At 41.1% G+C, this 23267-nt stretch overlaps 1 protein-coding gene across 5 annotated transcripts in view; it reads left to right on the top strand.

Moving 5' to 3' along the window:
- Positions 1–23267, top strand: part of ZBTB20 (zinc finger and BTB domain containing 20) — a 554111-nt gene that overhangs the window by 190058 nt on the left and 340786 nt on the right. For all 5 annotated transcript variants that reach the window (XM_054163730.1, XM_054163732.1, XM_054163729.1 and 2 more), the window contains one exon: positions 8903–8978. The gene's annotated coding sequence lies outside the window, so the exon portion shown is untranslated. The remainder of the gene's footprint in view (positions 1–8902; positions 8979–23267) is intronic.

Here is a 23267-nt window from a genome sequence, read left to right as displayed (position 1 = left end):
TAAATTTCATTTCTTGTAGGGTGATGTCTAATTATATAAGGACTATATATATATATATATATATGTGTGTGTGGACTTTACTGAGAAACATTTTATGCTTCACATTGGTGTTACATTAAAGGTTTAAGCCACAGATTTACAATACAATCCAAAGGTCTCAAAGTCCTCTGGTACTGAATTTCCAGAGATTTCTGAGATGAATAAAACTGGGGGTGTTGGTAGCATTGTCCCTGTAATATTGAATCTCAATAGCCTGTACAATAAGATATTGTTTGGTGTCCTCCTTGGGCCTGGAGCTTAGTATGGCAGTTACATAAACCGGAATAATGTGAAACTTCTGGCAGTGGTGTGTGCATGACGTGTGCAAGAGGAAGCTGGGTTTGGACTTCAGGTTAATGGCTTACTGGCAAAAGAATAAGTAGACATAGAGTCATAGAATGTTAGGGGTTGGAAGGGACCACTGAAGATCAAGTCCAACCCCCCCCAAAGCAGGATCACCTAGTGCAGGTGGGTCTTGAAAGTCTCCAAAGAAGGAGATTCCAGAACCTCTCTGTGTAGCCTGTTCCAGTGCTCCGTCATCCTCACAAGGAAGAAGTTTCTCCTCATGTTGAGGCAGAACTTTCTGTATTCCAGTGTGTATCCATTGCCCCTTGTCCTATCACAGGACACCAATGAAAACAGACTGCTCTCTTTCTCTTGACACTCATCTTTCAGACATTTACAAACATTAATATTATCCCCTAAGTAAAAGAGTGCATTGATTGGTGCTTCTGCATGTGGTGGGATCAACTCAGTCCATGCATAGTGTGGAAGAGTCCTGACATCACTTGAGGTGCAGTTGCTTATGTCAAGTCCAAACTTAACATGTAGTCCTAGCTTTGCTTTCTATTAATTGGACTTTGTATTAAAAGGTATCACATCCCTTCTTACCTGTCATAATATTAAATTCCTCCCAAGCTCCTTGATAAGTCTATAGAGATAAGTTCTAAGGAAAAGGTAGAAAGGCCTTTTAAAAACTGCTTTTCATTGACAAAGTAGGTGGCTGGTTAGGGTAGCAAAGCAGTGGTGGACCTCCTGTCCTGGCTCATGTACATTCCCATTATGGACTGAAACTGTGCCAGGGAGGAAAGAGTGGTCAGGCATTGAAACAGGCTACCCAGGGAGGTGGTGGAGTCACTATGCCTGGAAGGTGTTCAAGAAATGTTGAACATGGCACTTTGGGATATGGTAGTCCTAGATTGAAGTTTGGGCTCCATGACCTTAGAGGTCTTTTCCAACCGAAACAATCCTGTGATTCTATGATGATTTGGATCTTAAAATTTTGATGTTTCTTATTTCTGAATCATCAAGTCTGGATGTTTCTTTTCCTATCCTTAATGTGTCTGCAAAAAGATAATATTCCTAGCAGTCATTATTTTGCAATGGAGTAGATTGTTCTTTCTGTTCTTATCTAATACCATTGATTAATAACTCATTGCTTCCTATCTTTCAGTCCGTTTTTATCCACCTTATTGTATTATTATCCAGACCATAATTCTCTAGTCTCTCTTTGAGCTTTCTGTGTCAAAGGCCTTGCTAAAATCCAAACAAATTATATCCTCTACATCTCCTTTATCTACCCAGTTTGTCACTGCACTGAAATACGCATCACAATGAAACATTTATTGATGTAAGTTTCTGGGTTAAGCCAGAATAAATGTGAAGGTTCTGCTGTGATTATATGATAGAGCCCGCTTCTTAACAGGTATTATCATTTTATGCACTAAAGATAATTTGAGCCATGGGAGATGATACCATTCAACAGGAGCAGTGAGGCTGTGAAGATCAAAGCACTATGAACCTTGAAAAGAAGTGGGAGAAGCTTATATGCTACAATAATTTGTAAAGGGCATGAGCGAAGTCCTCAAGCTGTATTCCAAGCGATGCTCAGAGAATCTCAGCTTCAGAGCAGCTTTGCAAGGAAAAAAAATGTATCTTTAGAGAAAGAATTGTTTGGGCAAGGCCTCATGAAAGCTTCATGCTGTCACTGTTCCTGTTCCTTGGGAACATAAACAGGATCTAGGGACAGCTTGTGCAAGAAAACAGTTGGAATAGGGAATATCATGATTTTCAGCAGCCAGCTTGATTACCATCACCGCCCTTGTGTAGGAGGAAAGCTTCAAGAGGTATTTAGAAGGATGCTGGGTCCCACCTGGCTGTAGAAGAGCTACCAGTTAAACTGTGCATTAGGAGTACGGGTCAGGCTTTGAGTGCAGTTGTAAAGAGACTAAGTCTTTGGCTGGTTGAGAAGTTCAGCTTCTAATGTGCTTGCACAGCTGGACTTCTCAAGTGCTTGTTGCTTACTCTATTAGCAGTAGGAATAAATGAGAGGGGTGGACTGTGCTATTAAAGGATCCAACACACTTAATGGGTATGAGGGCCCCTGCTGTGAAATTACATCCAGTACCTGTTTTGAAATGACCATTAGGATGGATTATGCATCACAGTTTTTATTCAGTTGAGTGTCTCTAACTTCCTAAAACCCAAATTTCAAGGAGTGCTAGTTTTTGCCCAAAGGCAGTATTTTTCATACTTGAACAAAAATAGTTCCAACACTACTGGAGGGTGTGTGAAAAGTAGCCAAAAATGCACCTTTTTTTCTTGATTAAAATGCTTTTCTAGCTGAAATAGCTGTGTTTTGAAAATTAAAATTTGAAATAAATATAGTCTTCACTGGGAAAGTAAACTCAAAAGATGAATGCTAGAAGGAAGACAAAATGTCTGTGGGCACCCAGCTTTGCAGTGAACTGAAAACAGATGGAGATTTACCATTTTGACAAAGCAACCTTCAGTCTCCTGTTGTCCATTCCTGCAGGAGCTTTCACTCCCTGCACAGTGCCATAGGTTGTCCTCTGCTCCTCTTTTACTCAGTTGTTGAAATACCCTCCGATTTCTCCCATCAGCAACCCTGTGACCCTGATTTAAGCCACTCCTAGGGTTTTGAAGCAGCCTAGTTCAGTGCTGCTATACCATACAAATGGCCATGAGTTCAAAGACAGAACTGGAAATGATCAGAATTCACGTGTACTTGTGGAATTGCACAAAGGGCTTGAATAGAATTAACCAGCTTGGAAAAGACCTTTGAGATCATCAAATCCAACCTATCACCCAACACCATCTAATCAACTAAACCATGGCACTAAGTGCCTCATCCAGTCTCTTCTTAAACACTTCCAGTGATGGTTACTCCACCACCACCCCAGGTAGCCCATTCCAATGGCCAATCTCTCTTTCTGTGAAGAACTTCTTCCTAACATCCAGCCTAAACCTCCCCTGGTGCAGCTTGAGACTGTGTCCTCTTGTTCTGGTGCTGGTTGCCTGGGAGAAGAGACCAACCTGGTTACAACCTCCCTTCAGGTACCATTCATTCCGGGGAGGTTTCTTCAAGCACAGGCATTGCCTTTTTTTTTTCTTCCCTGTCCCCTCAAGGCAAGACACTGGTGACAAAATAAACCTGTTTATAGAGAACTAATATCAACTGAAGTTGATCCACCTTTAAAAAAGACAGCAGTACTGCTACCTCTATATTAGTAAGATTTGTTCTGTTGCATTACTGATGAGCCTAGACAGAGCATTCTGCTGATGTGTCTATACTAGTTATAATTTCAGGGTTTCCTTATTTATTGTTAGATGAGGGGTCTGTAGTGCATCAACCTTCCTCCCTCTCTGATTTCTGTGACACATTTAGTCCCTGGCTCTGCTTATGTTTTCAAACCTAGAATATTGGAAAGTAGTCTGGGGCATTTCACAAGTTGTTATTTGCATTCTGAAGTGGGAATGAGATCTCTTGACTGGTCCCTCAGCTTATTTGAAAATTGTCTCAAGAGGTGATTCTACCATTCTGCTCTGCTCTGGTGAGACCTCAGCTGGAGTACTGTGTCCAGCTCTGGAGCCACCAATATGAAAGAGACATGGACCTGCTGGAGCAGATCCAAAGGAGGGCCACAAAGATGATCAGAGGGCTGTGGAACACCTCTCCTGTGAAGACAGGCTGAAAGAATTTGGACTGTTCAGCCTGGAGAAGAGAGGGCTTTGGGGACACCTTATAACTACATTTCAATATCTGAAGGGGACCTACAGGAAGGCTGGGGAAGGACTGGTTAGAAGGGCTTGAAGCAATAGAATGAGCGGCAGTGGTTTTAAACTAGAGTAAGGTAGATTTAGGTTGAACATAGGAGGAAGTTCTTTACAATGAGAGTGATGAAATATTGAAACAGGTTGCCTGGAGACATTCAAGATCAGACTTTATGTGGCTCTGGGCAGTCTGATCTAGTTGGAGGTGTCCCTGCCGACTACAGGAGAGTTAGAATCATAGAATCAACAAGGTTGGAAAAGACCTCAGGGATCATCAAGTCCAACCTGTCACCCAAGACCTCATGACTAAATAACCCATGGCTTCAAGTGCCATGTCCAATCCTTTTTTGAACACTGTCCAGGGACAGTGACTCCACCACCTCCCTGAGCAGCACATTCCAGTGGCCAATTACTCTTTCTGTGATGAACATTCTCCTCACCTCGAGCCTAAACTTCCCCTGGTGCAGCTTGAGACTGTGTCCTCTTGTTCTGGTGCCTGTTGCCTGGGAGAAGAGACCAACCCCCACTTGGCTACAACCTCCCTTCAGGTAGTTGTAGAGAACAATAATGTCTCCCCTGAGCCTCCTCTTCTCCCTGCTGGACAAGATGACTTTTGTCCATTCTTTTGAACACGATGCAATCTGTGCATCTGTGTTGGACTTGATTTTTTTGTAGGTGGGCCTTTTGTTTGTTTGTTTTAGTTGTGGGTTTTCTGGTTTGTTTTGGTTTTTTCCCTTTCTCTGCTTTTTGAAGAAGACTTTTTTAATAAAATCAATGAGGGTTTTATTCCTGAATAATGACGTTATTATCGTACTTCCCATGAATAGTTACTTGCTTCATCATTGATCAGAAGTGAGAGCAATGGTATGAGCAAGTACTCTGAAAAAGATCAATTGGCTACTATAAATTCTGTGTAGAAAACTTATAAGATCTATGTGCTGTGCTATATTCTCTCTTAGCCTTCCCTTTCATAACTAATCAACTGTATACAATTCTCATTAACCTGCTCCAGCTGACTTGAGTTATTCAAGGAAAATCAACCCCTTACAGATATGGGACTTCCTTATTGCCAAGAGGTTGCAAAAGGCTGGCATTTTCTGATGTTTTCCCATACTAAACAATACTTGACCCTCTCTAAGTTTTAGATGGAATGAATGTGGTTCTTATGGAAGTGGAGGGACTGGACCATGAATCAGACACAGTAGAGTCAGGTGCCATACAAGTTGTGGAATACTGATAACGAACTTCAGTTGTACAGTCAGTAGCTTTACTCTCACAGTTTTCAGGCTCTGCATACACTTTATGGCAAGGAGGAATCATGAGAAATCAAAGTAAAACATGTTTATCTTCAAATACTTGTTTCGAAAGCCTTTACTGAGAGCTAGCACTTGCTCTCCTGTTAACACTAGTGATGTACCTCATTCCTCACCTTGCCATACTTGTCATTCTTTCAATTCCAGCTCTTGGGCCTCTCAATCAGAAGTTCACTGGCTATTACATTTCTTGATTTCCGTGAGGGGATTAGGCTATCCCTTTCAGACAATGGCCAGTTCTAAACATTCTCCTTCCTGCACAGTAATGTGGACCCCCTGTTGGAGAAGCTACCTTTGTTTCTACCTCTCACTCCAACAGACCTTTCCAAATAATTTTGTCTTGAGGGCACAGGTTTCTCAGTTCATAAAACAAACTGAGGGGAAAGTTCTTCACAGAGAGACTTGTTAGCCATTGGAATGTGCTGCCTAGGGAGATGGTGGAGTCCCTGTCCCTGGAGGTGTTCAAGAGGGGATTGGACATGGCACTTGGTGCCATGGTCTAGTAGTCATGAGGTCTTGGGTGAGAGGTTGGACTTGATGATCTTTGAGGTATTTTCCAACCTTGTTTGTTCTCTGATTCTATGAAGTGGCCATGGTTGTTATTCTGACTTCAATGAGTTTTTCTGTAGGTTCAGTTTTGGGTTTAAGTCCAACTTGTAACTAAAATAGCTCTTTGAAAATCCTCAGTCTGTGTGTGTTGTGTATCAGGGCATTCTGTTCACTACAGTTAAGTTTAGATTAGATATTAGGAAAAATTTTTCTACTGAAAGAGTGGTGAGGCATTGGAACAGGCTGTCTAGGGAGGTGATGGGGTTACTGTCTGTAGAGGTGTTCCAGAAGAGTGTAGATGTGGTGCTTCAGGATGTAGTTTAGCGGTCATGGCAATTGGGTTATGGCTGGACTCAGTGATCTTAAAGGCCTTTTCCAACCTTAATGGTTCTATGATAGAAGTTGAATTTCAAGATGCCAATGAACGTGCTCTCACAGTTAGCCCCATTTCTTTTAGTGGGAGGATTGTAGCATGTTCCAGTTAGGCCTGCCCTGAAGAGAGAGGCCACTTTATCTTCAGGCACTGTGCCTTGGTGCCTAACTTGAAGAATAATGCTAGAGGTTGCATTTCCTCCTTTTCCTTTCCAGTGAGAAGAGTGTACATGAAGCTGGAAGGGCTTCAGATTAAAACTACTAGGAGAATACACCAAAAAGCAGTTGTCAGGATGGTTCTCAGTATGAGAAGGAGGTGCTATAGCTTTGTGCTTTGATAGAAGAGGGCTAAATGCTTCCCCATTCTCCTCAAGAGAATGGGGGTTGGGGACAAAATTCACTGTGATGAAGTCCATGCACCAATTTATTCCTATTTAGGTCATCAGAATAGGGCTTCAGTGGTGCAATCTGTATGCTGGCTCTCTATACAGGGATACATTTCACCCTCAGTGAATGCTTTTTGTTTTCTCAGTTGAGGTCAGTTTTTCATTGCATTCATTAAAAGAAATAGCTTTGGACTGCAAATACTGCTACCCCTCTCCTCCTGTGCCAGCCAGCCTTACAATTCAGAAGATGTTAGAAAAAGGGTGAATTTGGAAGGTGAAGGAAGTGAAAGAAATGTAAGTTCAGAGGCAGTTCTGAGGGACTTAGGATTTTTTGCATGGATTTCCCTGCTCTTCTTCTGTCTGTATTACTAAATGCCAGTCAGGAGAAGGAAGGAGAAGTATTTGATAGTCTTCACATCTAAAGCACAAGGAACATGTTTCTCAAATGATTCTTTCAAGAGAAATTTCATCCAAGCCTATGAAGGTTCTCTTGTGGCAACATTATCCTAGTGTCTCTGTCAACGGGTTCTTGTTCCTTCATTCACAATGCTCCAGAATTGGTTCTGCAAAAGATTGACTAATTCTGTCAGTGCTGTCCTCTTCTCTGCTCTCTGCTTCCCCTCCTGCTTTTCAATACCTCTCATCTTGACAGAGTGGGAAAGTTAAACCTAAAAATACATTCCTGAGGTTGTTCTCATTTGTGGTATGTAAGTGTGTTTGTGTGACAGGGTATTGTCTGACATAGTACATTTCATTTTAACATCTGTGGGGATGGATTAGGAAGGCACATGTAACACTGGAATCTGAAGTACTGGGTCTTTGCTCATAGGAGAACGAAGGGTGGGAGGCGGGGGGAAGAATCACTTGGGAATTGCCCCCAGCCTGTGGGATATTCAAAATCAGTATTAGATTTGCATCCAGGATTTATTTGCAGATCTCTGTTAGTGTGCTGCTGGTGAAGAGAATAGCTTTGACTTCGAATGGGGTAAATCAGGCAAGGTCTGCTGTCACCTTTTAAGAATAAAATTTAATCAAGTTTTGATTTGTTCCTTTAATGAATCATTGGTATATTGTGTCTGTATATATTGCTCTATGGCTTGTTATTACCAGGCCAAGTCCTGACAACGCATTGCAGAATTGTTTTAATTTATTATTAATATTTTTGTTGTTGTTGTTTTCTCATTTCTCCTGGTTTTGGAGCCTTTATAATTAGATATAATTAAAACCACAGGTTTTAAACTCCAGTCTTAACATTTAAACTCATATTTATGGTGCAACCCCTGGAGTTTTATTGTCATTCCAACTGCAGTTTGAAAAAGGAAAGGAGGGGTGGGGAGGAAGATTTTTTTTTTTGCATCTGCTCAAATGCTGTGTCTACTGCTACCACTTCTTAATCATCTGCTGTGCACAGTAAAATGACATTTATTTTACATGGGAAGAAACCTTGCAGTTGTATACGGGGTGGCTGTTTAGTATCCATTAACAGAAGGGCGCGAGGCACCTTTTGCCTTTTACGCTTCAGAGCCAGCTTTCCTCTCTTTCAAACTTCCCTTTCCCTGCTCCCCCATGCAACAGTCTGAAAGTGCTGCACGCTGTAGAACAAATTCCTTAAAAAAATATTGCTGGCTGGCATTATGTGAAACCATATTTTCCCTTTAGCTGCGTATGTTCTGGTCCTAGCAATGTCCTTGTTTTGCTGAAATTAACATTTTTCCCCTCACAGTTGTTGGTATGTGATGGTGTTTTTCTGTCTGCTTTAATTGTGATGCTGCTGCCTTTTTTTTTTTTTTTCCTCTTTTTATTATTTCTCTTTTTTTTTTTTTTTGGGGGGGGGGGGTGGGGTGTTTAATTAGTACAAGGTTGATTGTTTAAAATTAAGTGGCAGAAGGCTTCTTTCCAAGTTATTCAGAAATCTTTTGCTGAAGAAAGATATTTTGCTACTCTGAATTGCCTTTTCCCCCTTTCTCCTTTCATTGCAAACTCCTTGCAAAGAGCTTCTTTTAAGAGGGAAAAAAAAAAAAAAACATAAAGAGGGGGGAAAAAAAAAAGAGGCTACGCTTGACTGATAATGCATTGCTTTGGATGGTGAAACATTATGAAAGTTTAATTTTTAATTAAATCTGAAATACCAATTATAACTGAAAGAGATTTTAACCTGTTTCTTTTCAGACTGCCTGAAGTTACACAGTAGATGCTGAAATCACTGCACCTTAAAAACAAAAAGATTAAGCTGCACTGCATTCCTGTAAGTAAAAGCTTTTCCAGTACCTTTTGTCTGTATTTTCCTCTATCTGCATCCAAAGTGTTCGCACAGTAGCTGGTCTTGGATAAAGGTCAGAGTCCCCTTGAATGGGATTTAGAAGTTCAAAGGATGTTTTATGTAAAAATTAAAACCAAACTTAGATCTCTCAGATCTTTAATTTCAGACCCTTGAATAGATCATTCTTTTTTTTTTTCCCCTGCTTTGTTTTGAATATGATTAAGAGTGTACATCTCTCTGTTTGTTGACTTTACTGTTCCTGTCGCTTTGTCAGTGAGGATTTCTGCACTTTGGTGCAGAGATAACAGAAAGTAGCAGAAGATTCCTTATAGCATAAAATATACTTTATTCTCTTTTCCTGATGTCATAACAAATTCTTGTCCTTTATAAGAGAAAAGAAAAAAAATGCAATACCACACACACAAAAACCCCTTCCTGATGACATCACAGGGGGCTTCAGCTGCTTTGGGGTGCAGATGAAGGCGTAATTCATCTTTGCTGTGACACAACAGAACAGTCAAAATAACATTTTACTCCTCTCAGCAAGAAAGGAGTCTCTTTATAGCAGCATAGTTATTCCATAAACACAAGTCAGGTTGTACATCAGTCTGATCTACCCTTATTTAGAATCTGTTTATCAAATGCATTTGGGGCAGTAATTAATATTTGGAACTTCAGTGGCTGAACAACAGGCACACAAAAGAGGACTGGAAAATACAGTAGATTCAGATACTCTGAATGTAGTGAAATCATATATGAATACAAATCCAGGATCTTGTAGATAGCAGGGGGGAAAAACAAAAAAGGTTTTTAGTTGGACAGTGCAAAGCTGTGGATTATTACAGTGCAAAGTCAGTTTCTTCTTCAAGATGAAAATGTGCAGTCTGGAATGAAATCCAGAGCCTTCTTCCAAAGTGGTACTTTTGTGCTTTGGTATTAAACTATTTTAACTATTACATAGGGTTTTTCTTTCTCCCCCTCCCCTTTTTTAAATTGTATTTTAATGATTTATTTTAAACTAGCTGAAGGGTACAGTACACTGTGGGCAGCTAATGCATGCCCCTTCCAGCACGGAGCGCCAAGCATGACTCAGGCAGGCAGATTGTGCCATTCTGGCTCTACTCCATTGTGTTGTTACATTACTGGCAAGGGCCATGCCATTGTGTTGTTTAAATATTGTGTATTAACTGCAGGCTGTGGCCACTGAATGGTGTTTAACATTTTCTGCTCATCATTCCTGAATATGAGCAACTTCTCCGGCCACCGGAGGCTAACCTTGCAGTTACACTGGTGAGGGGAGTTGAAACCATTTGTGGATTTCCTGGAGACAGCAGCAATCTAAAGGGAGGTGTGGAGGGAAAAATGAGGGAACACTTCTAAATCTGTGAGTACAGAATTTCAAAGTTGTCTTGCAATTTTGTGTGAACAACCAGGAGAATTTTTTTGTTGGAAAGCAGAAGTAATTCTCTTTCCAAAAATGCAGCAGCAGAGTGAGGAGTGAAATAAAGCAAGTTCTTTTAATTCTTAGGATCCAGATGGTCAGCAAGTCCTGCCTGGACAGCCTTAAGGCAAAATACTTGGTAGTAGTATATGGGCCTGATGATCAGAGCTGGCTGGAATAGGCTTTCTTTTAGTTATATGAGACTCTAGGCTTTGAAGGGGAAATAAATACACAAGTGTGAAACTTGTGTGCAGGAAACTTGTGTTTTGAGGGTCTTTTTTCATCGAGGGTGGCAGGCACTTAAAGGCAAAGATGTTGACCAGCTTGCTCAAAGTTAGAGTAAATCAGTGATTAAACTGAGAATTGAATGGGGGATCACAACTACTATGTTCTGTTGTGCCCAGTTCTTCTTTCCATTCTATGAAGTAAAGGTCCCAAGTTTGGCTTTCTTGTGTCACTTGATTTGGAAAGAATAAAACACCTCACTTGTAAACGTCTAGCTGTTCCTGAGTTCTGTGGCCTTGGCATACAGCCTGTCTCTGGAATACAAAAGAGCAGAGTGGGGGAACTGCACATGTGTGCTGTAAAATGAGGATGTAATTCTTGCTATACCTTGTGTTCTTGTAACTGCTAACTTGGCACAATAAAAAAACAACAGGAGCACCTTCTTTATAGAGGAAAGTATCTTTTAAGAATTTCCTTTGTTTACTGTGTATGTTTGCTGGAATCAAATGTCTCTAATTATAAGATCTTTAATAAAGTGAACTTCTCAGTATGGTTTTCCTGTATTAACCTAAAAACAGCAAGGAGCAATGGAAAGCCAGGCTCTAGTAGTTTTCTGGGGTTTTTGAATTGGATTTCTTTGACTGAAGGGTGGAAAACTTGCTTTGGGGTAGGGATGTCCCTAAAGCAATTGATTAATATAATTTGGGCCAAATTTTTGGCTGCTATTAAATATGCTTGATTTGATAGGTGACATTAGAAGAAAACAGATTTGCAACACGTGAACATCTGCCAGGCAGCTGCATAAAACCACAGCCTTTTAAATGTGGTGCAGGCATACTCCTGATAGGAAAGGTTTGTTAGCTGCATTCTTGCTACCTTGGGCTCTCTGGCCATGTTTTGCCATGTGCTAAAGTCGTGTGGGTTGATAGGCAAGTAGATCACATGAGGTCCATAGGACTATTCAGATACTTGACTTCAAGGATGTAGTTAAATACTCTGTTTGCAACTAACCCCAAATAGGATGAAATGAAGGAGGAGGAGTTACCTCAGCACTTGCTTGATTTTTGGCACAAGACAATGACAGCACATTATGTGGAAGAAAAAAAGATTCTGTATGCACAGTCTGAAACCTGTACAAGAGTCTTGGTGGATGTGCTTTCAGAGCAATGTTTTTTAGCTACATTGCCACTGGCTAAGGCAAACAAAGAGCATGCAACACGTTTAAAAAGAGAGGTTTGTCAAGGTTTCAGCCTTATGCAGCCCTGTGGTCTGATTACTGACCAAGATATCCAGTACTCTGATCTTAACAAATGCTGGCTCATACAGTAGCATTGGACAAGTGATTTAACCTCATTGTGCTGCGTTCAGCAGATTACTTTTTCAGGCTGGTTCGAACTGATTCAACCCTGTGAACGTTACTGAGTTTGTGTTTGCAAAGCTCTTAGAGGAGAAATAGTAACCATTGTTACATTAATAAGTGTATTGTGTAGACAATTCACAAGGGATGGAGATACAGCCACTCATGGGGTTGATCTTTCACAACTCACTTATGCCTTTGTTTGATTCCATCACTCAAAGGTATCAAGGCCAACTCCAATTTACAGAAGTATTTCTCATGTCACTCTCCCCACTGCTGAGTATTTTATTGTTGGTGTTTGTTCTCCATCTGTTTCTCTGCTACTTTCCTCCATGCTGTATTAACCTTGCATACCAAACTTTATCCTCGCCCATTTTTGTTTCTGTATTATACAGCAGAGACTTTTGTGTAGCCTCCAAATTACAGAGAGCAAATTCATTTTGTCTAGTGATTGTTTGCTGATGATGTATGAAACAGACAGAAGACAGTTTGAATTTTCATAAGTTCAATTGAGCTTGCAGGCATAAGGAAAAGAACAGGCAGAACCCAAGTCAATGTGACACAGTAAGCTGGCATCCCCAGAGTGCATGCTGCATATGTAGCGTCAGGATGTCAGGGCTGAGGAGGGCTTCGTCCATCACAGTGGTGCTTTTAAATGAAGGAAGAGGTTTTAAGTAAGAAACAAGTAACCCTACTGTGTTTTTTACAGCTCAGGAATGCTTTTGCTGTTCCTGATGGATATGGGATCTCTTTTGTAACTTGCTGCTTTACCTAGAATTGCATGCCTAAGATGGGCTCTGTGGAGCCCTACAGATTTCAGGTTCCTGTTCCTCTGACAAATTATAAACCCTCAACAGTGTGTTAAGCCAAGTGTTTTATTTTTATAATGCAGAAGATATTGGTTTGTAGAAGCTGTGCTGGAGAAGATGTGTCCTTCTGTAACTTGCTGGTTTACCCACTATTGCATTCCAAATGTGGGCTTTGTTGAGCCCTGCAAATTCCCAAGCTCCTGTTCCTCTGACAAAATACAACCCCCTCAACAGTGTGTTAAACCATTTCTTTTTGATGCAGAGGACAGTGGAGTGTAGAAGCTATGCTGGAGAAAAGTGTACAGATGTGATATTAAGTATGGAAGTGTGCTTCCTTTGAGCAAAGATCAATGTCTTGGGGCTGACTGTCACCGAGGAATTGTGTTATCAGTAACAAAGAGAATTAGTTTTGCCTTTTCCCCTTCCTATACCAAGGCATTAATCCATAAGCTCATAGGGATAAATTCTGCCCTGATTTCTACCTGTAGAACCCCAGTGGAAATGTGGAGAGGTCAAAAATATTTGTCAGGGCAGAAATTGTCCAAGTGTTAACCATCAACAAGTTTCTGATTCCTCAAAAGTTTTTACTGGTACAGGGGCAAGAGGGTGCATAGAACCCTACATGCCCTTATACACTACTGAAAGTGTTGCTTTAGTTGTATTTTAAGGAGAACATATATATAAAAAATAATCTAGTGAGTGAAAAGTTATCATCAGGAGCATAGTGATTAATTGTTCTTCATATCCACTGGGAGAAAGACCCAAAGAAATCAGTTCAACGAGCAGTGAAAATCACCAAGTTGCATATTAAGAACCGCGTTCAGACTGCATTGGTTGTAAAGTGCTGGGATGAACAACCTCTAGGTACTGTGGGAGCAGGGGAGAATTCTTTTTTCTGAGGAACAGCTTGGAAATCCATCTCTCAGGGCATGCTAGAACTTGCCATAAGGTAAAAGACCAGCCTGGATGGCTTCTGTTGCTGCCTGACATTTCTGTGATTCAGCGTACCGTTTGGGAATGTTGGTATGTGGCTAATACATTCCTGATTAATAAAGCTTAATGTTCCTGAAAGATCCCCAGGGTTCTAATTTTTCCATCCTCTCATAGCTGCAATCATAATGTCCCTTCAAAGATTTCACTGGGCTGCCAGCATTTTTGCTTTGACCCTTGTTTTTTTTTTTCAGGGAAGGGCGGGGGAGGGAGTTGTATAGCCACCAAAGGGCAGATTTTTTTTTCAACCACCATGAGCCTGCATGGTTTCTTTCAAGTCAGTGCACAAATGCTGATTGTTTCAGTTACCAGTTCTTACAGTTTGGTTGAATGGAGATACTCCAGGTATCGCCTGCGACAAAGGCCTCTGACACAGGTCATGGACATTATTGTAAGCTGTGAATAGGTTTGAGCAAATATGTAACGGAGGCTGGAGTAAAGCCTGCTACAGAAAGGTAAATGCCTCAGGAGATAGGGAGTGTTGTGATTATCTGTTTTCTGAATTTTCATATAAACATCCTTAAAAGGTGTTTTCACTGACTGAAGCTGCAAATCTCTAAATGCAGCTAGAGCTTTAACACATCCAAGTGCCGGGTTCTGCACATTGGCCACAGCAACCCCATGCAGTGCTACTGGCTGGGGTCTGAGTGGCTGGAGAGCGGCCAGGCAGAGAGGGACCTGGGGTTGCTGGTTGATGGTAGGCTGAACATGAGCCTGCAGTATGCCCAGGCAGCCAAGAGGGCCAATGGCATCCTGGGCTCTATCAGGAACAGTGTGGCCAGCAGGAGCAGGGAGGTCATTCTGCCCCTGTACACTGCACTGGTTAGGGCACACGTTGAGTCCTGTGTCCAGTTCTGGGCCCCTCAGTTTAGGAAAGATGATGAATTGCTGGAACATGTCCAGAGAAGTGCAACAAAGTTGGTGAGGGGTTTGGAACACAAGCCCTATGAGGAGAGGCTGAGGGAGCTGGGGTTGCTTAGCCTGCAGAAGAGAAGGCTCAGGGGAGACCTTATTGCTCTCTACAACTACCTGAAGGGAGGTTGTAGACAGGCGGAGGTTGGTCTTTTCTCCCAGGCAAGCAGCACCAGAACAAGAGGACACAGGCTCAGGCTGCACCAGGGGAGGTTTAGGCTGGAGGTTAGGAAGAAATTCTACTCATAGAGAATGATTGCCAATTGGAATGTGATGCCTGGGGAGGTGGTGGAGTCACCGTCACTGGAGGTGTTCAGGAGGAGACTTGATAGGGTGCTTGATTGCATGGTTTAGTTGATTAGGTGGTGTTGAATGATAGGTTGGACGTGATGACCTCGAAGGTCTCTTCCAAGCTTGTTTATTCTATTCTATTCAGTTGGCCAGCTTGAAAATTTTGTTGCTTTTAATCAGTCACATGCACAGCTTGGCACAAAAAAACCCAACCAACAAACAAACCACACCCACTCCCCCCCAAAAAAAATACAACCACAAACCAACCAACCAAACAACCAGACTTGGAAATTATTATTGATTAAATCTCATGGTTTTTTTTTTTTTTTTTTCGTTTGGGTTTTTCGGTGTTCTTGCAAATGTTTAAAGTTTGGGGTTTGGGGGACAGAGAGAGGTTGTATGGCACCTTTTTTTTCCCTTTTCTTTTTCCTTGCTGTAGGTTTCTATGTTAAAAGCATCAGTTGTAGTGTACAAATGGGTAGAATCTTGACCTTTTTCATAAGGCAGGAGCTCTTGTTTCTGCAGAGTAGTGGCCACAATAGATGAAGATAGGAAAATGGCTCTCTAGTGTGTGGTTGCTTTATTACAAATAGGAATATGGGTTGTGATTCACTCATATTAACAAGGCACAGGGATATTATCATTGTTTCCCTGAGTAGTCCTGCTTTGGAAAGTTGTAAAACACTTCAGTATTTCAGCACCTGCAGATGTTACAGTGAAAGTGGAAAACCTTTCACTCCATTTATCAAAGCATTTGCTGATCTACTCCAAGACGTAAGAGTAAATATTATTCAGCAAAGAAAGTTATCTTAGACAAGAGGTGATGCTAGATAAGGTACAAAAGGGAAAAAATACCATACAGACCTGGTCTTTTCCAAACCTTGGTACTCTTATTTTGTCTTATCCAAAACGAATCAATAAGGTTGGAAAAGACCTCAAAGATTATCAAGTTCAACCTGTCACCACAGACCTCATGACTACTACACCATGGCATCAAGTGCCATGTCCAATGTCTTCTTGAACACTTCCAGGGATGGTGACTCCACCACCTCCCTGAGCAGCACATTCCTATGGCAAATTACTCTTTCTGTGAAGAACTTTCTCCTCACCACAAGCCTAAACTTCCCCTGGTGCAGCTTGAGACTGTGTCCTCTTGTTCTGGTGCCTGTTGCCTGGGAGAAGAGACCAACCCCCACTTGGCTACAACCTCCCTTCAGGTAGTTGTAGAGAGCAATAAGGTCTCCCTTGAGCCTCCTCTTCTCCAGGCTAAACAATCCCAGCTCCCTCAGCCTCTCCTCACAGGGCTTATGCTTGAGACCTCTGACCAGCCTTGTTGCCCTTCTCTGGACATGCTTAAGAGTCTCAATGTCCTTTTTACATTGAGAGGCCCAGAAATGGACACAATTCTTCAGCTAAAACAGGCTATGATGGGAAGGACTCCACAGAAAGACATTGTGGTTATTCTATATTTACATCAGCATCCCTGAGAGCACTCTCATCATTTCAAATTCCAGATTCTGATGTAGGCCTATCTGATGAATATAAGTTACCCAAAATTCCTGCTCTGTTTTCTTCATTAGTGTAAGTGGTCTAGCTCTGAGTTTTACTATAGAGGATCTGTTTGTTCTTATCGCCCTCCTTCCCGTCTTTGCTTCTGCGTCTAGATAATAGATTAGGAAAGATTTTAATCTCAGTTGTGTCAAAACTGGTCTGTTGTTTTCAAGTTTCCCCTCACTTGAGAGAGATCAGACTCTTTATTTATTTATTTATTTATTGAAAGAAAACCTCTACAGAGCTCTGCTGCTGACATGTCTGTGGCTTTGTTGCCAGTGCATGCTCTGCAAGGCCGTCAGAAGTCTCGCAGGGAACACTCTCCTTCAAATATGTATTTTAAAAGTCCTCTCTCTGTTTCCTCAGGAGAAAAGAATTCCTCCAGCATCTTTTCTTCTATTAATCCTTTCATTTTAGAAGGACCTAGTTCTTTTTCCTTGCTTCCTTCTCCTATTTATACCACTCTCCTTTAACAGCCTGCAAGAGCAGGCACCAGCATAATTGAAACGGAGATACTGAGTGCTTGGCAGACTGGTCGGTGCTATTAAAGGCTGTTGGAAAAGTATTTGGCTTCATAAGATCATAGAATGGTTTGGGTTGGAAAGGACCTTAAGTATCATCTAGTTCAAAGCTCCCTGCCATGGGCAGGGACACCTTCCACTAGATCAGGTTGTGCAAGGCCCCGTCCAGCCTGGCCTTGAACATCACCAGGGGCATCCATGAGCTCCTGGGACAACCTGTTAACCTGTTCCAGTGTCTCACCACCCTCACTGTAAAAAGATGGTTTGGTATCAGTAATAACTGACGGCACCTCTGAGTCACAACTTACATTAACATTTTAATCCATTGCTTTCCCTGGTGGATTTTTTCCTTTGAGTTGTCTTCATAGTGTCTTCTTAAAAGTTCCCTTCTGGTTCATGTAATGTTCTCAAGCCAATTTTGAATAATTAAAATCTTTGGTTAAATGGAAGCGTGTTACCTCTTTCAAGACTGGCAATAAGTAATGGAGAATCTTGCCATTCTTAGCTAATTCCTTGAAAAGGTTCTGCTGCTATGTATTTCCCAGCAGCAATGATAGCAGTTGTGTGCCAGGAGCGCTGCGTGTCCTCTCCGAATATGAATCAGTTTGGGTCATGATCCTGCAGTCTTAGTTCTTTTAGGTAGGGTACAATTCCTGTGTATATAGTTTGCAAGATTAGACCATCAATAGGAAAAATCTGCTGAACGTTAAGAGTCTGAGCCAGAGGCAAATGAACTCTCATCTTTTCCCAGTTTCTTTTTCCATTCATTAGTTTCAAGCAAGGAGGGTAATCTGTTTTGTCATGTCTCTTGCCCTGTTTTAATACACAACTAACCTTCTTATGTCTGAGCGGCTGTCACTTCTCCAGAACAAGTGATACTGGATCCCTGAAGCAAAAGACTATAAAATGATCACCCTTTGGGGCAGACTTAGTGTGTGAATGACAGCTTTTGCCTGGATGCAGTTAACAATGAGGGAAATTCCAGCCGTTGAGGCATCACACCAGCCTGAGGAATGCAGAAGAGAGGATGCCGAGGGACCCAAAAATATGGTGACCATGAGGGCATAGAATAACATTAGTCTGTCAGCCTGGTGGGAAATACAGCACGGCTGTGATTATAATATGTAACAAATATAAAATCTTTTACATTAATGCCTATGTCCCTGAACTCCTGGCCTTCTCAAAACTTCATGCCTTTCTCATACATGAAGTCTTAGAGATAAGGAAATTGAGGAAGAAAAGCCGTTTTGCTCTCAGGTCCAAATGTAGGGGCTTTATATCTAGGTGCTTGACAGTGAGTGGAATTCAAAGCCTGGAGTTAGTGTCTTTTTCCAATACCTGGGATATACTAAGGGCAAAAGGAAGTGTCTTTTTGGGTGGAGTGTGATCCCAGAGGTAACCAAAGGGAAGCTCTAGAGGCTAAAGGTTCCAAGATTCTCCCTTGGACAGGTTTTCTCACCAGTAAGAAGCAGAGAAAGGATCTTTTCCTTACTGCAGTCTTTAGTGTCTCAGAGAATTCTAAATGTGCCATGTAAATACTGCTTGTTAGGAGATTGTCAGCTATTAAAATATATTTTTCTCTTCCCCTATAGAATTTGCCTTTCAGCAACATGAGATAGGCATAGATTTCCCGTGCCTTATGATTGTGGAAACCATTTCTGATGTTTCTGTTTTGTCAGACTGTCAGAAGCACAGTTTTCTGTGTGATTGTCTTTGTTGTTATTTAATTACATTTAAAAGCATTTAATTTCTAAAAATGTCTTCCACTGTCTCTGTCACAATGTTTAGAATGTATCTATACCATATTGTAGTTATTCTTTTAAGCTTCCTTATAGCTAGGAAACCTCATATAAGGAATAAACTAAAGCAGAATAGATGTTCCTTAATGCTGGACTAATTGTTAAAGCTACATTGTGATTAATCATGCTTGCAATGGTGGAAGTCTAGAAAGGGTAAAAGGCTTTCTCTGTTGAGATGGTAGGAAGCCCAAATATCCATGGTGTGAAGCAGAGCCTTATTTCTACTGCTACCAGTACTTCATCTCACTATGCAAACAGGATAGGACCTTGCCTGTTAACTCCCCTCTGCTGCTTCCCAGAGCTGGCAGCTTAAGGCTGTTGAACTCAGTGAAATTCTGGGCTGTGGGTGAGCACTGTGACAAAGTAGATTTTATACATAGTGCCCAGAGAGGTGGTGCACACACAGTATCACCTGCAACCCCTGCCAGAACTCTGCACACCATTTCTGTATGGAGTGCAGCCATTTACTGATAACTTCTTTTACAGAGAGTGAAATCCTGGCCCCAGGAAAGTTAGTGAGATTCTTCTATATTCCTTTCTGTGGAGCCAGGATGGTCTTGCTAGACCTGCCCCATTACCTAAAGTAAGTTATGGTACACTTGGTATATTTGTATATATAGATATCAGTTCCCACCTTTCCAGCTACTGACTACCCTGTCTGCCACCATGTGAAACCTGAGGTACAGGCAGAAGCATCAGACTTTCTTTAGCTGATGTAGGTGAAAAGGATTTACAGTAGGAGATTAATGGCATCATGCTTTCTTCAGAGAATTGTTGTTATTATTTATTATTATCTTTGTTGTTGTTACTGTTGAAACAACTAGTTTGCATAGAATCATAGAATTCTTTCAGGTGGAAAAGACCTCTAAGATCATCAAGTCCAACTGTCAACCTAATGCCACTATGGCCATTGAACCATGTCCACTTGTTTCTTAAAAACCTCCATGCACAGTGACTCCACCACCTCCATGGAAGCATGTTCCACCACCCTTCCAGTAACTAAACTTCCAACCTAAACCTTTCCTGGCACAATATCAGGCCATTTCCTCTTATTCTGTCACCTGATACCCAGAAGAAGAAACCAGCCTGCACCTCACTACAACTTCCTCAGCCTCCAGACTAAAGAACCCCAATTCCATCAGCTGCTCCTCCTAAGACTTCATGTTTTAATTTCAAAGTGCCATAGAAGTTGTCATATGCATGTTTTTGCACAGTAGTGGTTGAATGAAGGTTTGTTTTGGTTTTAATCTCCTGATTTTTACAAAGTCACAGAATGCCAGGTTGGAAGGGCCCCCAAAGATGGTCTGTTGTCAAGCGTTTGTAAGTGATAGTGTGCTTTAAATGAGATGGCCCATCACCATGTCAAACTCTCCAGTGTAGAGGAATCCACTACTTTCCTTGGGAGAGTATTCCAATGTCTACCTCTTCTCATTGTGAATTTTTTTCTTCTGGATTCCAATTGGAATCTCCCCAGGAGTAACTTGTACCCATTACTGCTTGTCTCTTCCTTGGGACTCTGTAAAAAAGGAGTCTCCATCCTCCTTTATGTGTCTGTATGGAAATATGGTCTCCTCTAAGCCTTCTCTTCTCAAGGATGAACAAATACAGTTCTCTCAGCCTTTCCTCACATGGCAAGTGATCATTCTCATGGCCATTCTCTGGACTGTTTCCAGCCTATCCACATCTTTTTTTCTACATGGGGGGACTAAAACTGGATGCAGATTCTTTAGGTGGTATGGAGTACTCCTGTGAACATTTATAAGACTCTATTGGTTAACTGTTATCCCCCTCTCCCATGTTATTTAGCTCAGTGTTAATACTATCTTACAAAATGATTCTTTCTCTTGTGGAGCCAATGAGGAACTGACAAATTCAGTATAAAGTTGAGACAAACTGGTGTTCTGCTAGACTGGGTTTGGGCTCTTGCTTGCACTGAAACCAGGCATAAAATTCCCAGTCTCTCTCTCAGGTTGGCTTTTCTACTCCTCTTCAGCACTGATATGCAATGCAAAGTCCAACACTGATCTTTCTTAGTGTTGAGAGCTTTCAGAGCTGAGCTTGTATTTGGCTTATATGTATTTAAATATATTAAAATATATATATATAAAAAAAGAAGTAGAGTTTGTTCTACACATTTAAAACCTCACTCTTCTCTCTTAAAGCTAGGTCAAATATTCTGTTTGCAAGTCTAACACTAATTCATGTGGCTAAATTGACTGCAATGAATGAATGTTAAAAATGAATGGTATTGTTGCCCTTTCAGTGGGGCCTCCACTTACTTCAGTGGGATTCTCACCAGATTAAAGGTTTGGAAGTTTGGGGTTTTGTGTCTTTCTCCACTGTGCTGATACAGCACCGATAGAATTCTCCCCCAGTTCATTCCTAATGGCCAAGTCATTAAGACTTTTGGCTTATAGTGGGATTTTGATGATGTGGAGGGCAAGAAATGGTAATAAATGGAACAAAAAAGATCCCCATACAAATCTTACCTAAAACAAACTACAGGAGTTGATGTCACTTAGAATGGCATCCTTCTTGCTGCTGTGCTTACTGGGGCTGCCCAGTTTACTAACCCAAATGAAAATGTGTTCTCCTCTGCCCAGTAGCTCTAGACCAGTAGAGAAGAAAACAAATTGTGTCCCCTCCCCTGCCCACTTCATAACCATAACCCAAATTATCTTTTCAAAGAGAAGTTTTTATGGGGAAAAAGGTAACATATCACCACAATAACTTCTCAGCATAGCTCATGCCTCAGGATTCGATGTAGCACAGGAGGTCTTATTTTACCTCTAGGCCCTGTACAAATAGAAATGCCTTGAAAGTGAGCCAGCAAAATGTGAAATCAAATAGAGGCAAATGTACATTTTTATGTACAGTCACATTAATCAGGCATATCATTTTTCTTTGGAAATGCATGTTTCAACAAAAGCCAAATTCTAACCATTAGAAATGTAGGGAGGAAAAATAATGTTGATTTTTGTTTTGTGGGGCTTGTTGGTTTTTTGCTTAATTTCATGATATGTAAGTAGTAATGTGTGTGTTTTGCTGCACATCAATCTGTTAGACTGCAAGAGATGCTTAGGTCTGGCAGAAGTGAAGGTTCGGTAAGCAGCGAGCTAATGCTTGGTGACTTCTTTCACTGCACAAAACTGCAATAAGGCAGATATCAAAATATAAAAGAATGGAAGAGCTTACTTAGAAATTCTAATGCAAGGAACTTTCAAAACAAATTTATTTTTGGCTTTTTAATTATGTGAGAAGGTTCAGTATCACTTCTTTCTGAATTACGATTTTTGAAAGGAAATGGGAACTCAAAATTTCTGCCTTGAGCTGTAGATCTGAATTGCCACAACAGGCCTGGTAGCTCACTGGTAAAAGTAATGAATTGCCCTAAGTTAAAACTCCTCGAGGCACAACAAAAAAGACCTGGGATCTGTTGTGTTTTGAAATTCTATAGGGATAAATTGTGTGCTCTTTGCAGTGCTGCAAGCTGCATCTCCCTCTCTAATTTTCCCTGTAATTTTCCATCATCATTCTTCTGTCTCGATACCTCTAATTGTTTGTCTTCTCTTGGGTCTAGAATAGAAGAATTAGGGTGCCAAGGTCCCTTTTTGCTGACAAAGGCTACTGGAATATATAGCTGGGTATTTCTTGTGGGTGCCAGGAGGAATGACTTTTTTGTGGACAGATATTGTAGTAGACAGAAGTATTGATTTGGTTTCATTGTAATAAACATTGCCAGATGTTATCTCAGTGTGTACTGTTTGCTTTGCTAAATAAATAAATCCTCCAGAAAAACAATTCTATAATGTTTGGTTTTATTCTCAAAAGTTTGGGGTTTTTTCTCCTTTTATATGCCTGAAGTGAATTTCTTTTGCTTTCACAGAATCATTAAGTTGGAAAAGGCCTTTAAGATCTTTAAGAAAAAGACCTTTCTGTGCAGCTTGAGAAACAAAGCGAATTGTAATACTAAAATATTGCTATAGGTTCAGATACTATGTCAAGGACAAATGTGGCTTGTATATGTGATGACATCTTCACTTTGGGTACTCTTTCTTCATCTGAGGCTTTCCTCTGTAGGAAATTCTTGGAACAGTTGTAGGTTTGGCTTTTTTTCCATTTCTGTGTTACTATCCATACTGGTGAACATCTTGTGGGAATGGCACGTGCCTGCATCCTGTGACTTCTTGTAAAGACTCTCAGCCTGTTGGTCACTTGGTATGCAAAATGATGATCAGATTCAAAAGCACATGTAGTCACTGAATAAGATGGTTAAATGCCCATGCTTGAAAGCTCAACCTGTCAGTTATCAAGTAAGTTAAAGCAGCTCTGAGTAATGATCTGTGCTTCCACAGAGACTGAGAATCATGAGTCCAGA

The sequence above is a fragment of the Dryobates pubescens genome, chromosome 8, assembly GCF_014839835.1.
Source record: "Dryobates pubescens isolate bDryPub1 chromosome 8, bDryPub1.pri, whole genome shotgun sequence".
In the NCBI taxonomy this organism is placed as follows: Eukaryota; Metazoa; Chordata; class Aves; order Piciformes; family Picidae; genus Dryobates; species Dryobates pubescens.
The sequence above is the reverse complement of the archived record's forward strand: the minus strand, read 5'-3'. Positions and strand labels throughout refer to the sequence as shown.